General features: G+C 36.3%; 1 protein-coding gene across 4 annotated transcripts in view; it reads left to right on the top strand.

Moving 5' to 3' along the window:
• Positions 1-15,209, top strand: part of LOC115213801 (TNF receptor-associated factor 6-like) — a 71,113-nt gene that overhangs the window by 16,588 nt on the left and 39,316 nt on the right. The window lies entirely within an intron of this gene.

Raw genomic sequence — 15,209 nt, 5'->3', positions numbered from 1 at the left:
GTAATCCCCTTTGGTAAGCAGATTAGAACTAACCTCCCCCCATGTTTAGACAAGCCATCGCCAATAACTTCCCCAGAAATTCCAATATTACTCCACGGTTAACTCACATAAAGTTAGGATAGCTTTCTCCAACACTAAAAACCTCGCCCAGATAATCGCCTCCCATAATAATAGGCTACTTACTAAGACCCTATCACCTTTTTCCGGAGGCACAGCCTCTTCCGCTCCCGGTTTAATGCTCAGTAGGAATAATTATAGTAGTAATAATGATATGAGAGCCAGTACAGTGACACATAATCTCAGCTCCAGCCAGGGAGCACCCACGAGGGGTATAGTTATAAATAGGGGTGTTGTGGTTGATGGTAACAATGGGAGTAGGGTAGAGCCCCCTTTAGCATCCCCAGCATCATTTCCCGCAATAGCAGTACCACGGGCAGTAGCAATGACAGCACTCTGATAGTAGTGGAGAATCAGGGGTTATTCCTATAGTTAATAGTGACTAGTGGAAAATAGAGTAGTAAGCGGCTGCAGGTCTCGGAAAAATATAGTGACAGGAACGCAGTTCTAATTTCAGAAACCAATCCTAGCAGAGTAAGATTCACGTCGGCGAACTCCAAGATCAAAAACGCCGTCTACCAATGCAAGGTTTACACGGACTCAGATGCCTTCACTTATATAGGGGCATCATCCTCAAGATTGTCTTTGCGTGTCTCCAACCATTACGCAACTTTTCGGGACGTGAACAAGCGCCAGACCACGGGACTCAGTAAGCTAATATGGCGACTGAAGGATGCGAACTTAAGCTATAGGCTGGAATGGTCAATTTGTCGGTGGCCCTCCCATTTGATAGGGGCAGAAGACAGTGCAACCTTTGTGTCTCCGAACTCTTCCATATTTTGTTTGCCAGAGGCCGGATGGTAAACGGGCCTCTTACAGTCGGCTTTTCGATGCCCCCATTGCGGCGTTACACTTATCTGGCCTTTAAATAGCGTTTATAAACAAGACCGGCACCCATAGCCCTTGGTAACAAATTCTGAAATAGATTTTAAGATATCTACAATTAACCACTGCAAGGGAAATTACTCCTGTAAGACAAACGGGGCTTGTTCTTTCACAGGGGGGGTTTCCTTGTCAAGGCAGGCTGGATGAACACACACACACACACATAAAACATAATATATATATATAATTTCTTTATTTTTTTTTCTTTCTGCCACCCAACGGTTATCACGGCAGTAGCCACTGACAGCCGAACGATCAAACGCACACACGTACACAAAAAATGTTTTCTACCCCTACGCCAACACACAACATATATAGAACAGTATACACACACACACGTCTCTAAGTAGATTTTTTCTCGCCCCTTATAAAACATCCAATATTTTTTAAATAGTCAGAACTTTATTATCGGTCAAAAGAACATCTATACACCCTCACCCACATGGTTGACCGATGCCTGACCTGTTGAATTCTTCAGCCACCGGTTCTCAACATACACTGATAAACAGTTTCGCCATGGGCTCTTAGGAGCACAGTTCGATTTGTATTTTGCTCTGCCTCTGTTCTGTTTTTGTTTTTCCAACGGATTTCCTTTTTTCTTCCTGAAGAGAAAGACACAATATGGTCCCATTATTCAATCGGATTTTGGTAATTTGTGCCTTTCGAAACACGTGTAGAATGAAATAAAACGATTTCTGTTCAATCTGCGTTCAGCTCCATTTCTTCAATTCACCAATAATGTTATATATATATATATATATATATATATATATCATCATCATCGTTAAATGATGATGATGATGATATATATATATATATATGTATATCACGTGATCACGTGACCGACCAGTCCATCAGATGTAGTTACACATCGCTGGTCACAATGCATTCACATTGTTTTAACTTTCGAATGACGCCACCCCGCTGGCTAAGCGAGCAGGCCAACAGGAGAAAGAGTGGTGAAAGAGAACAGCAGGGATCACCACCCCCTGCCGGAGCCTCGTGGAGCTTTTAGGTGTTTTCGCTCAATAAACACTCACAACGCCCGGTCTGGGAATCGAAACCGTGAGTCTGCTGCCCTAACCACTGGGCCATTGCGCCTCCACATATATATATATATATATATATATATATATATATATATATATAGAGAGAGAGAGAGAGATTGATTGATTGAATATTTTATCGAAACTGAAAAGGCTTCATAAACTCTCACAATACCATAGTAGTGTTCAAAATACTCATGACTGTTTGGTGATCAGTTACATGAAATAGTGAGTAACAATTTGTGAAAAACACTCCACCATATTGCATCACTAACCATAACACATGACTATCTTCACTATTGTCATCACATTATCATCACCATCTTAATTGTTACCACTATCATCATTAACATTTCTTTACTCACATAGGCATTGCCACATATTACTACTGCTTTAATCCTCTCCCTCTGCTTGACTCTCTAATCCATGGCTACCATATGGATAATACTGCTACTGCCTGCAGCAAGTTTTGAAAGTTATTTACTAGTTATGTGTGTCTACAAATACAATATTCATACCCCCCCCCCCGATTCATAGCTTAGTTAGTAATTTTAACAAAACTGATCTATAATTAAATTGTTAAGCCTTCAGTACATCTGTGTGAATATGCTATGCATGTGTTAGTATTGTGTGAGTGTATGTGCATGTTTGTGTTTGTGTGTGTGTGTGAGTATTGCATGCCTGTGTGTGAGTATTGCATGCCTGTGTGTGCATGGCATGTGCTTGGTATGTGCATGAGAATATTTTGTGGGAATATGTGTATATGGGTGTGTTTATATGTTTGTGTATATATGTGTGTGTATATATTTATATATATATATATATATGTATATGTATGCATGTATATGTATGTATATATATATATGCATATATATATTTGTGTGTATATGTATGTATATCATACTTGGCTGTGTGTATATATCTAAATATATAAAACTGAGAATGTGTGTCTGTCTGTGTGAATCCCTAAAACTTGAGAACTACACAACCAATTTCATTCAAATTTTACACATGCCTTACTTAGGTTCCATATAGTGTCATGGGCAAAAAAATGTTTTAACTTCTTGCCTAGGGTGAGCCAACAGCAATATCATCTCTTCTCCTCTATTTCAGTATTACGTGTTAAAAGTGAAACAAAAACATCTCTATTGTAATGTCAGATACTTTCACTTTAATGCTGAAACTATTTAACTCAAACTATTATATAACAGGGATGAACCATTAACAGTGGACATCCATTTTGCTAGAAGATCTGCTATGCTACACCACTGGTTTTCAATTCATATTTATCAAATTAATATTCAATTTTTCACCCTTATTATTTTATATTTAAATTTACATGTGTATATATATATAGATGTATACATATAGATGTATACATATGGATGTATATATATACATGTATATATATGGATGTATATATATACATGTATATATATGGATGTATATATATATATATACATGTATATATATGGATGTATATATATACATGTAAATGTATAGCTGTATATGTATACATGTACATGTATAGCTGTATATGTATACATGTATATGTATAGATGTATATATATTTAGATGTACATGTAATATGTACACATATATGCATGCATACATATATACACCCATACACACATACATACACCCCACACACACATACATAGGTGCAGGTGTAGCTGTGGGGTAACAAACTCTGTTCCAAAACACATGGTCCTAGGTTCAGTCCCACTGTGTGGTGACTTGGTATGTGTCTTCTGCTATAGCCTCAGACCAACCAAAGCCTTGTGAGTGGATTTTGTAGACAGAAACTGAAAGACATCAATTGTATATATATATATATATGTTTATATATATATATGTAAGTCTATGTGTGTGTCTTTGTGTTTCTCCCTCATCACTGCTTCACAACTGGTGTTATTTACATCCCCATAACTTACTAGTTTCACAAGAAGAAACTGATAGAATAAGTACCAGGCTTATCAAAATAAAAAAAAGCACTAGGCAATGCCTCATATTTTTATTTGCCCACTCAGTTGTATCTATCAATTTATCTTTGTGTGTGTGTATACACACACACACACACACACATATATATATATATATACAGTTGCGGCCAAAATGTTCAGAATGGCATTGTTTTCGTCAGAAAAGTAGATATAATTTTTTATCCAAGTTGTTTTATATTCTATAATTTTCACAGACAATAAATACGATATTATTTGTTATTGCCTTAGATTTTGGTGTAATTTGAGAGGATAATACAAAAGTTATGGATGATTTAGTGATTTACTGCAAAACTCATGGCGGCGTAAATGATCAGAACGGTTGCTTTTACTCCGTGTTTTAGTATATTTAACCGGCGAACTCTAATGTTTTGAATTTGTTTACGTGACAGTTCGTTTACTAAACATTAGTAAGAATATTTGCAGTGTACTTTGTTAATATAATGCCACTTACTCCGTTACCAATTCGTCAGCAGATTATTAAGCTCGAAGGAAGGATAATTTAAGTATTGGATCTATTGCAAAGATTGTTAACAAGTCAAAAAGTGTTGTACACGGTATTCTTAAGGTCTACGATGATTGTGGTTCGTGTGAAGCAAGAAAGTTTACAGGTAGGCCAAGAAAAACGACCAAGAGAGAAGATCGTGCTATGGTAAAGTTGGTTAAAAAGGACAGATTTAAAACTGCTGCTGCTGTTTCTCGGAAAATGAGCATTGTATTGAAGAAAACTTTATCTCGAAAAACTGTCTCATCGTTTAGTTGAACATGACCTACAAGCAAGAGCACCTGCAGTGAAGCCACTGATTAGCTCCAAGAATAAAAAGTGTCATCTTACCTTTGCAACCGAACATGTTTTATGGTCTCAAGAAAAATGGCAAACGGTGCATTTCAGTGATGAATCTAAGTTTATGTTATTTGGCTCAGATGTTTATGTTATTTGGTTCATAGAAAAGTAGGTGAAAAATTGTTGCCTAAATGCCTTAAGACTAGTGTTAAATTCGGTGGAGGAAGTGTCATGGTTTGGGGGATGATATCTGGAGATGGTGTGGGCCCTTTGGTGCGATTACATGGAAAGGTAAATGCAGGAGTTTATAAACAACTTGTAAAAGATCATGTCTCTCCTGTGCTGAGAAATTCAACTAAGCGACCACCCATATTCATGCAGGACAATGCCCCATGTCACAAGGCTAAGGTGGTCATGAACTTCCTCAAGGCTGAAAAGGTTATTGTTATGGATTGGCCTGCTCAAAGCCCAGATCTCAATCCTATTGAAAATATTTGAGGAGAACGTTCGAAAGCCAGAAATCCTAAAACAACTGAGCAATTATGGAATGCCCTTCAGGAAGAATGGAATAAGATCACCCAGCAAGAAATTGAAAATTTAATTTCTTCATGCAGTCGAAGATGTCAGAGTGTGATTGAAGCTAAAGAGCTTCACACTAAATATTAAATAATTCCAGTATTCTCTGTCATTTTTGATTATTTTGTTATTTTTTCAACCGTTCTGATCATTTTGGCCGCCATGTGTTTTGCAGTAAATCACTAAATCATCCATAACTTTTGTATTATCCTCTCAAATTACACCAAAATCTCAGACAATAACAATTAATATTGTATTTATTGTCTGTGAAAATTATAGAATATAAAACTACTTTGATAAAAACTTATACTTACTTTTCTGACAAAAACAATGCCGTTCTGAACATTTTGGCCGCAACTGTATATATATATATATATATATATATATATATATATATATTTAAATATTAAAACAAACAGAAACTAAGAAACAAAATGTGCTAGTTGCTAATTACATTGTCATTAGGTTTTTATTTTCTAATTGAATAAACCAACATTAATGTTAAAATGAAATATATAGACAAATTAAATATATACATGTACTATATGTATACAATATATACATTTCTTTCAGAGCAGTTCATCTTTGTTTCCCTGTATAATTAAAGCTATGTATACATTTCTTTCTGTTTAATAATCACCATTGCAGGGGACTTAACTCATGTTAGCAAACTTAAAGATTTCACTGATGTGGAAATTGGTAAAAGTTATGGTTGAAAATCGATTTTTACTGCTGTCTGAGGGTGCTACAGGAAAAATAAGTTGACAAAAACACAGCCATGATTGTGACCAATGTCTTCCTAAAATTAGAGTGACATGCATGCTAATTTGTGGATGCGCATAAATTGCATTCATGTACACACACACACACACATCCTGCTTTTATAGATATAGATATACACACTTATACACATATATATACACGCACACACATGTATATATATATATACATATATATATATATATATATATATATATATATATATATGCATCGTGCCGGTGACACGTAAAAGCACCGTCCGCTCGTGGCCGTTTGCCAGCTCTGTCTGGCAACCGTGTCGGTGGCACGTAAAAGTACCATCCGTTCGCGTCCGTTGCCAGCCTCGGCTGGCCCCCGTGCCGGTGACACGTAAAAGCACCGTCCATTCGTGGCCGGTTGCCAGCTCTGTCTGGCCCCGTGTCGGTGGCACGTAAAAGCACCATCCGTTCGTGTCCGTTGCCAGCATCGCCTGGCCCCATGCCGGTGACACGTAAAAGCACCATCCGTTCGTGGCCGTTCGCCAGCTCTGTCTGGCACCTGTGCAGGTGGCACGTAAAAAACACCCACTACACTCGCGGAGTGGTTGGCGTTAGGAAGGGCATCCAGCCGTAGAAACACTGCCAGATATGACTGGGCCTGACGAAGCCTTCCAGCTTCACAGACCCCAGTTGACCCGTCCAACCCATGCTAGCATGGAAATCGGATGCTAAACGATGATGATGATGATGATGATACTGTAAATCCTCGAGTATAGTCCTCCCTTGAGTATAATATGCGCCCCTTCTCTAACTTGAGTCAAATATAACGTCCTTTATTATTATTGTATATATAACATTATGCAAACATGTAGCTTTCTAAATTGTTCTTCAGGCGGCCCTATTACCATGCTCTTCAGCATATGATATAACTTCAAGTTTAAAAATAGCTGAATAAGATCTACGAGGCATTTTATGGGCATGTAATGTATAAAATGTTTTATTGGAGATTAATGTACAGGTTTAAGTCACACTTATAAAAAAATTCTAGTAAAGACCCACAGTAGTTCAAATATTTAATACTGGTATTTAATTAAGTATCTATTGTTTGACACGGTAATGATGCAAACTGCCAATACAAACAGCAGGATGAACTAAACTATTAAGCACAATTCGTACGTAATTAAGCCAATAGCACCTAGTCTAACAAACAATTCCGCGCAAGCATAATACAATAATGGTGATGTTCTTAACTGTTATATGGGAATGTAAATATGTTTGCAGATTGTTTTTGTTACATGTTATTCTGTGTTCTGAATACTTTTATTTTAATAAATGTTGCTTACTGCAAGTTATGGAGGATTCTTTTATGACTTCATTGCTTTCAAGCTTAGCTTAAGGTATTTTTGTGCCCGACATCACAAAATGCGTCTGAATAGACATTGCCGGACAGCAAATAAAGACTCAGACATTGCTTACAAAATTATTTTTCATTTTTAACCTCGTATATAGTACGCACTTGGGATTTTGGGAAAAAAATACAGATTATACTCGAGGATTTATGGTACATATATACACACAGACATATGTAGATATATACATAAAAAATTTCTAGGATTCAAGAGAACCAGTTATTTAACCCTTTCCTTACTATATTTCTGACCAAAATACACACCTTATGTGTTTCAATTAATTTCTAACATAATCATAAATTTAGTCTGGTTTCATTAAACAACTATAACTTTTTTATTTATCAATATATTAATGTGATTTTTGGAAGATAATTTAATGAAATGTTCTCAACCAATTCTATACTATAATTTTTGTCACAAAGTGACTCTAATTGCAGGTAGATACAGGTAAATTCAACAAAATATAAAATTATTAAAATTTTTGTTCAAACATTGCTATAGAAAATGAGTTATTAGCTAATATTCAATTGGGTATACAACAAAATTTTACTATAGAATTTGTTATTCTGGGTAACTTTCTGATAACCATAATAATATTTATGGCAAAATAAGCCTTAATTTCATTTAAGGTTGTGGGAAACCACAAAGTATCCTTTCTTTCGCTTTGTTTACATTTAGCGTAATGGTTCGTTTCCGCTGTAATGATTTCAAATAGGCTCATTCGAAAAATTAAAAAGAAATAGTCTAAGGCTTTACTCTCCTAGGAAAGATTGTGGCTTGGTCCAGTTTCTTCAGAAAAATCACTGAAAGAAACAGTTTTTAAATTTTCACTCCATTCAGGTGCCAATTCATTTTCTTTATTGCTGTCGGAGCTCTCGGATTCACCGTTTCATTTTCAGAAAATGAAACATCGGATTCATTATCAAATACCACGTGCTTTTTTTTTTCAGTCATAGAGTTAGATTTATCAAGGTCTTCAGTAGAAAAGCCTTCGAATTCTGACTCGCTGCTTGATATAATGAAATTCGTATCCATTTTTTGTCAGAATTACAAATTTTGAAAACACAATAGGAACAAATTTCGGAAAAAAAATCTCCCAAAATTCACGGAATTAAAATTACACTCCGATCGTTGTACAAAACTGTAGATGAACTGTTTACGAAGTATAATCAGGTGTTTTCACGAATGTACTAAAGAGATTTGCTCTGATATTCTCATTTAAATATGAATAGGTAAATACGGGCAGGTTTGGGCGGTTTGGTCACATAAACCTAAATTTTTTTAAGGCGGCTTTGGGTGGTTTGGTAACGAAAGGGTTAAGTAGTAGTGAAAGTACAAGGTAGACATATTTACATATATAAATGTATGCACATAAACACACACACATACACACACAGATATAGACATACACACATACATGCATATACATATATATATATATATATATACACACACATAATGTATGCATACACACACGCACAAAGATACATGCATATAGGGCCTTCACACAGGAATATATATATACAGATATATCCATATGATTGATCATACAAAGGTTCAGACACATATAAACATGCAGACATAAACACAGTCAGACATAAAGATAATTATATATACATGTGGCTATCGATACTTAAAAAGAACAGATACTATGTATGGCAGTAGACATCTATATATGTCTCACACGACAGAGTGTAAGCGTCCTGAGAGAGATGCTGGACATAAGAAGCATCAGATGTGGGGTGCAAGAGAGACGTTTGTGCTGGTATGGTCATGTACTGTGGATGGAGGAGGAGAGATGTGTGAATTGCCACTCCCAAACAGTTGAAGGTATCCAGGGGAGAGGTAGACCCAGGAAGACATGGGATGAGGTAATCAAGCATGACCTGCGAACATTGGGCCTCACAGAAGCAATGATGAAAGACCGAAACCTCTGGAGATATGCTGTGACTGCAAAGACCCGACAAATAGTGTGAGTTCATGGCTGCTTCCTGCACCAATTTCGCATAGCCCCAGCCCATCCAAAGTACCTTGGATTGCAGAATGACCTGCTGTGCTTGAGGAGACCTGTTGAGTCAAATACATCAACATCAAAATAAATATCATGATTATGATAATGATGATGATATAGATATAAACATGGGAGAATATGGCCATCAGGAATAAAAGATTACAGTAGAAACTCTATGGGGAAAAGATAAATGTATTCAGTAGTTGACAAGCAACTTGGTTAATGGTGGGATTCTAATGTAGTGTATGGGTTTAGAATAATATAGCAAATGTTGATAAGTTTGATTAAGTAAAGCTGTGTCAGTGTATAAAAATATCTCAAATGTTTTAAGAATTTTATGGTTGCAATTGATTATTAGTTCATTTCGTTCATTCAGAAGTTGTGAACCCAATATTAAGATTCGGGTTGTATAATCAGCAAGGTTTTCTTTCTTGTGTATGGCGTTGTGTGCTTCACCATGCTCCAATGGAGTGAGTATTGGGTGTTTTTGCCTTTCAACTACCATATATACTCAGAGATTGCGGTAGAATGGGCCAACTTTGGATTTTTAAATAAATGTATGGCTGTGAGACAAGAAGTTTGCTTCCCAACCACATGCTTCTGGATTTAATCCCTGTGGCACCCTATGCAAGTGGACTTGATAAACAGAAACTGAAAGAAGTGTGTCATATATATGTATATATATATTACATGTGTGTGTATGTGTTACTGAGTCTTTACCTTAACATCATGTGATAGTTGTAAATGAGTGTTACTGTCATGCAAGCAGTCTCCTGCATTTCCAATCTTCTCTGAAAACATGTCTTGTCATGGAGAAATATTACCTGATTTGGAAACAAATGAGGGTTGGCAACAGCAAGTGCATCTGGCTGTAGAAAATCTGTCTCAACAAATTCTATCTGATGAATGCATACATGGAAAAGTAGATATTAAACCAATGACGTTGATGTGTGTTTGTTTCTTCTTATTGCCATTGTTTTCAATGAAAATGTGCTTGCCATTCAGCTGTTTGTTGTTGAAAAGCTAAGGGAAAAAGTACCTTAATTAGAAACAAATGATAGTGACAAGAAGAGCAGCCAAATGTAGAAAAAGAGAACTGCCTCACTGAATTTCATCTAACCCATGGAAAAGTTATGATGATAGTGGTGGCAAGGATGAGGACAGAGGGGGAATGGGAAGAGGAAATTAAAAGGTAAATTTGACTTTCACCAAGTTTGGACTCAAAACAGATTATCAATTAGATCATCCCAACAACCTCCCACCAAATCTCCATCAAATCACTCTGTTGTCTTAAAATATGATAATGCAGTAATGCAGTCTAGTGGTTATCCTTTACAGCACAACATGGTCACAACTGGAATGCTTTTGGTCTACTCTCAGCCAAGGCTAGTTGGGAGATTAACAACTACTATTGTTGCGTCATCTACTACAACTACTACTATTACATCATCTACTTCTACTATCACCTCAGTACCTCTTCATTCAGTCACTAGTTGTGTTGTGGCTCAGCCTTCAAGGTTATGTCAACTCTAGATTCTATTTCAGTTTGGTGTTTATTTTATTGATCATATTTGTTGAACTGTGAAATTACAGGACATATGAAACATTACCAGTTTTTAGTGATGTAAACACAAACGCAGATATGGACACACGTGTAGATAAATGGAGGGCAACACTTATAATGGTAAATATATAAGAGAGAAAGAAAGTCTAGGAGGGTGAAGATAAGTAAACCAATGAAAGAGTGGGGAGCCCCTTGTCTGTAAGACAGTGGGCTGCCACACATTTTCCATCTACTTTTTCTTGCAAAGTGAGACAGTGTGGAGAAGATACTTGCCCTACATTCCATTCTGTGGGACCACACATAGAACCTTGTGATTTAGAAGCAAATCTACCATGCTGCTCTAACTACACTCCTGTTACTTATTTCTTAGTATTTCAAACAGAAATAAATTGAAGGAGGGAAAAGCAAAAACAAAAAAAGATGTATTACTTGAAATATTTTTTCATTGATGTGTTTCACAATATAAGAAAAAACCCAAATGACATCACAGCATATTTATCTGAAAAATATATCTTTTATCTATTTATTTATTTATTGTCAACTAATCTACTTTTCACTCTGATGACACAAGAGCCCTACATGGCTGCTAATATAAACCGTATCTGCTGAGTAAGTAAAGATACAGTCATCTGGCAGTTTAGCTGGAAAAACTAAAATCACAAATGTTCACTGGAAATAAGCTGCAGTTGCAAACATAAAGATTGATTTTTCAGGACAAATTTGTGGGCCTGCAGCTTGGCTCCCTGAGAGTTAAATCCATGCTAGCTAGCATCTTGAATTAATGAAGTATCTGTTAAAATACTAGGGTCTGATCTGAACTGGGCCAGACTTCTTAGTGGATAGGGGCCCAAATGAGATTGCAAGCAGAGAGATCAGTCTCATGGAGAAATAAGTTGAGTAGGCACTATCTTTGAAAGATTGAATAAAAGTAGTGAGTACTTGTTACACCTGATTTACATGTCCTTGTTCCAGTTTACATTTGATCGGATTAGAGCAGTGGTTCTCAACCATTTTCCACCTATAGACCGCTTTGATTACCATTTTACTCAGATGGACCTCATAGCCATTCAATGTTTAATAAATCCTATAATAATTTTATAATTAAATATTATTAGGAATTGTATAAAAAAAATTTTAATGTTTTGTGTATTGTTGAAGTTATAATCAATTTATTGTACAAAAATTTTAGCCACAAAATCTTATGTGGACCCCCAAGGGCCATAAGGGACCCTGGTGGAGAACCATTGGGTTAGAGCATCTTCTCTTTCATTTCTTATGTAAAATGTATATTTCACTGGTCAGAAGGCACTTGACCCTAGTGGTCAGGGTAATCCTGGATCTGTGGTTTGGTGTGGTGGCTTGATTCATCTTAAGTGATTATCTCCACACTCTGCTATCAGGATGTGCCATTAATTCCATTTTGTATTGCTTGGGGTTTTTTCATGTTTTTCCCCCCACAGTTGATTCTGTGAAACTCTCAGATTTTTTCATGTATCCTTGTAATTTATTAGATTATTATTATTTATTAGATTATTATTATTCTTTTGGAGTCAATATAATAAAGTACCAGTTGAGTACTGGGGCTGATGTAATTGCCCCCCCCCAAGTTTCAGGCCTTGTGTCTATAATAGGATTATTATTATTATTATTGTTGTTATTAAGCTGAGCTGGTAGAATCATTAGCATGTCAGGCAAAATGCTTAGCAGCATTTTGTTCATTTTTATGTTCTGTGTTCAAATTCTGATATGGTCAACTTAGCCTTTCATCCTTTCAGGGTCGATAAAATAAGTACCAGTCAAGCATTGGGGTCCATGTAATTCACTAGCCCCCTCCCCCAAACTTTCACGCCTTGTGCCTATAACAGAAAAGGTTATTATTCTTAAGGTGGCAAACTGATAGACTCATTACTGCACCAGACAAAATGGTTTGTGGTATTTCTTCCAACTTTGTCTTTCATCCTTTCAAGGTCAATAAAATAAGTACCAGTAATCAACTAACCCCTTCCCTCAAAATTTCAGGCCTTGTGTTTAAAGTAGAAAGGATCATTATTATTATTATCATTATTGAATGAGAGAGCAATATATGCCATCAAAGTGACACTGGGGTACAAATATACAAAGCTCAATATACCATCATGACTACTTGTCTGATAAGGGTACACCAGGCATATGCATCACAACCATATGTGTGCAACATGGTGATCTTATACCAAGACAAGCAGTGCATGACCTTGCAGGTGGGGCCCAGTTAGAATTTTCTTCAAGTTGAGTAGCCCATCTTGCTCAAAAGATCCCTGAATAAGGTTTGTTTAAGGATGATGAACAAAACACCTATGTTTCCAGAGGTGAATTATTCAAACCCCAAAGAATTCCTCTCAACACATTGCTATGATGCTCTTCCACTATTTCTGCTCATGATCAGAAATGCACATATCGTCAGCCACTAAGGGACATATTCAACTGGTTATGGTCAAGCAACTGACAAGGAAATCTGTGGTATTGAGTAGAATATTTGCTGTAGCCCATCTTTTATACCAAGAAAAACAATGTACATGATAACACTTCCAGTCAGTTAAGATCAAAAGCCATTAGAATCACTGCTTGGTACTTCATCGTGGCATTTATTATTATTACTATTATTATTAATAATATTTATAGGATTGAGGTTACTCCTCCAGAAAGTAAAGAAGCAATAAAGAAGTGTGCAACTGTTATCAAATGAATAATATTTCAACATCTCATGTGTCTTCCACAGGTTCAAAAATAAACTTGTCAATCCCATAATGGTAGTGAAGGTGCTCTCAGTGTTGACAGCATAGGGTGCACTGGTGATTTAATTTGGAGTGTATGGATTCCTGTAAGTGGAAGGGAGAGGTACTGACAGCTGTCTGGTAGATTGTGTCCTAAACATAGCAAGGAGAAAGAGTAGCAGCTTTGCTTTCCCTATAGCTCACAGAGTCCACAACTCTATGCATATTTTTTTAGAGGAGTCTATGAGTCCTAGAAATGGAAGGAGAAGACTAGCAAGTTGCATACTGGATGTGAAAAGCGAATGGGAGAAGAGTTTACAAAAGACAAATGGGTTGTAGTAATTTAACTTATGGCATTTGTCTGGGATGTTATTTCCTAGAAGAGAAGCTTACAATTGACTGGTGAGTCGTAACTGAAATAATGGCAGCTTGTTAGTAAATGTGAATTCCTAGAAGTAAACAGCTGAGGGGAAAAGCTCTCAGTTTATTGGTAGGTTGAATAATTGAAATAATGGTAGCTGGTACTTCTTGTCCAGATTAGGGAATAGCAGTTGGGGGGAGTGGGAGGTACTTAGTAATGAGATGAGTTTGCAAAAAGGTTTGCCAGGTGCTATTTTAATTTAGAAGACATCTAAGCAACAACAGAGGATACGTTTTAGCATTCAAATTATTCTGTTAAATGTAGTACATATTAAATTCACGATTTTGATGATGTGATTGATTATTTTTAGAATCACATTGTAAGACAGGTGTGAGAGGCTAGATCTGGCCAGTCTGAACATAAAATAGGTAGAATATTTAGGCTGGATGCAACCAGTTTAAATGCTAAAGTGTTAAAGAATATGAATTATGATAAAAATTATATTAATAACAATTTGCTTATCTTAATTATATATAAATATATATGCACACACAAATACCATAGATATTTGATAATAAAAATATGAAATGGTTGGAAACAGTGCTCTTATTTGTCAACCTTAAATGCCTGTGTGATAACTAACTCCATTTGTCTACCATTCATCACAGTACTTTAACCACAATTGGGCAGATCCATGGTCAATGGCATCCTGGCTATGGCTCTCTTGTATTTAAAGATGTCTAGGGCTCTGTTGTATAGACCATTCTCCTCACTTCCAATACAGCAGAGTGTGACATAAGAGAGATCTGATTTCTATATTTAGCATGCATGCATATTTTACTCTGTTATATATTGATAAGCATTACAGTGTGTGTGTGTGAGAGAGAGAGAGAGAGAGAGAGAGAGCGGCATGTAGCAGCTAGTGTTTAACTCACAGTAAGATCATAGTTTCACTTCCCAATACACACT

The sequence above is a fragment of the Octopus sinensis genome, linkage group LG7 (genome assembly GCF_006345805.1).
Source record: "Octopus sinensis linkage group LG7, ASM634580v1, whole genome shotgun sequence".
Lineage (NCBI taxonomy): Eukaryota > Metazoa > Mollusca > Cephalopoda > Octopoda > Octopodidae > Octopus > Octopus sinensis.
This window is presented reverse-complemented; position numbering and strand designations above follow the sequence as displayed.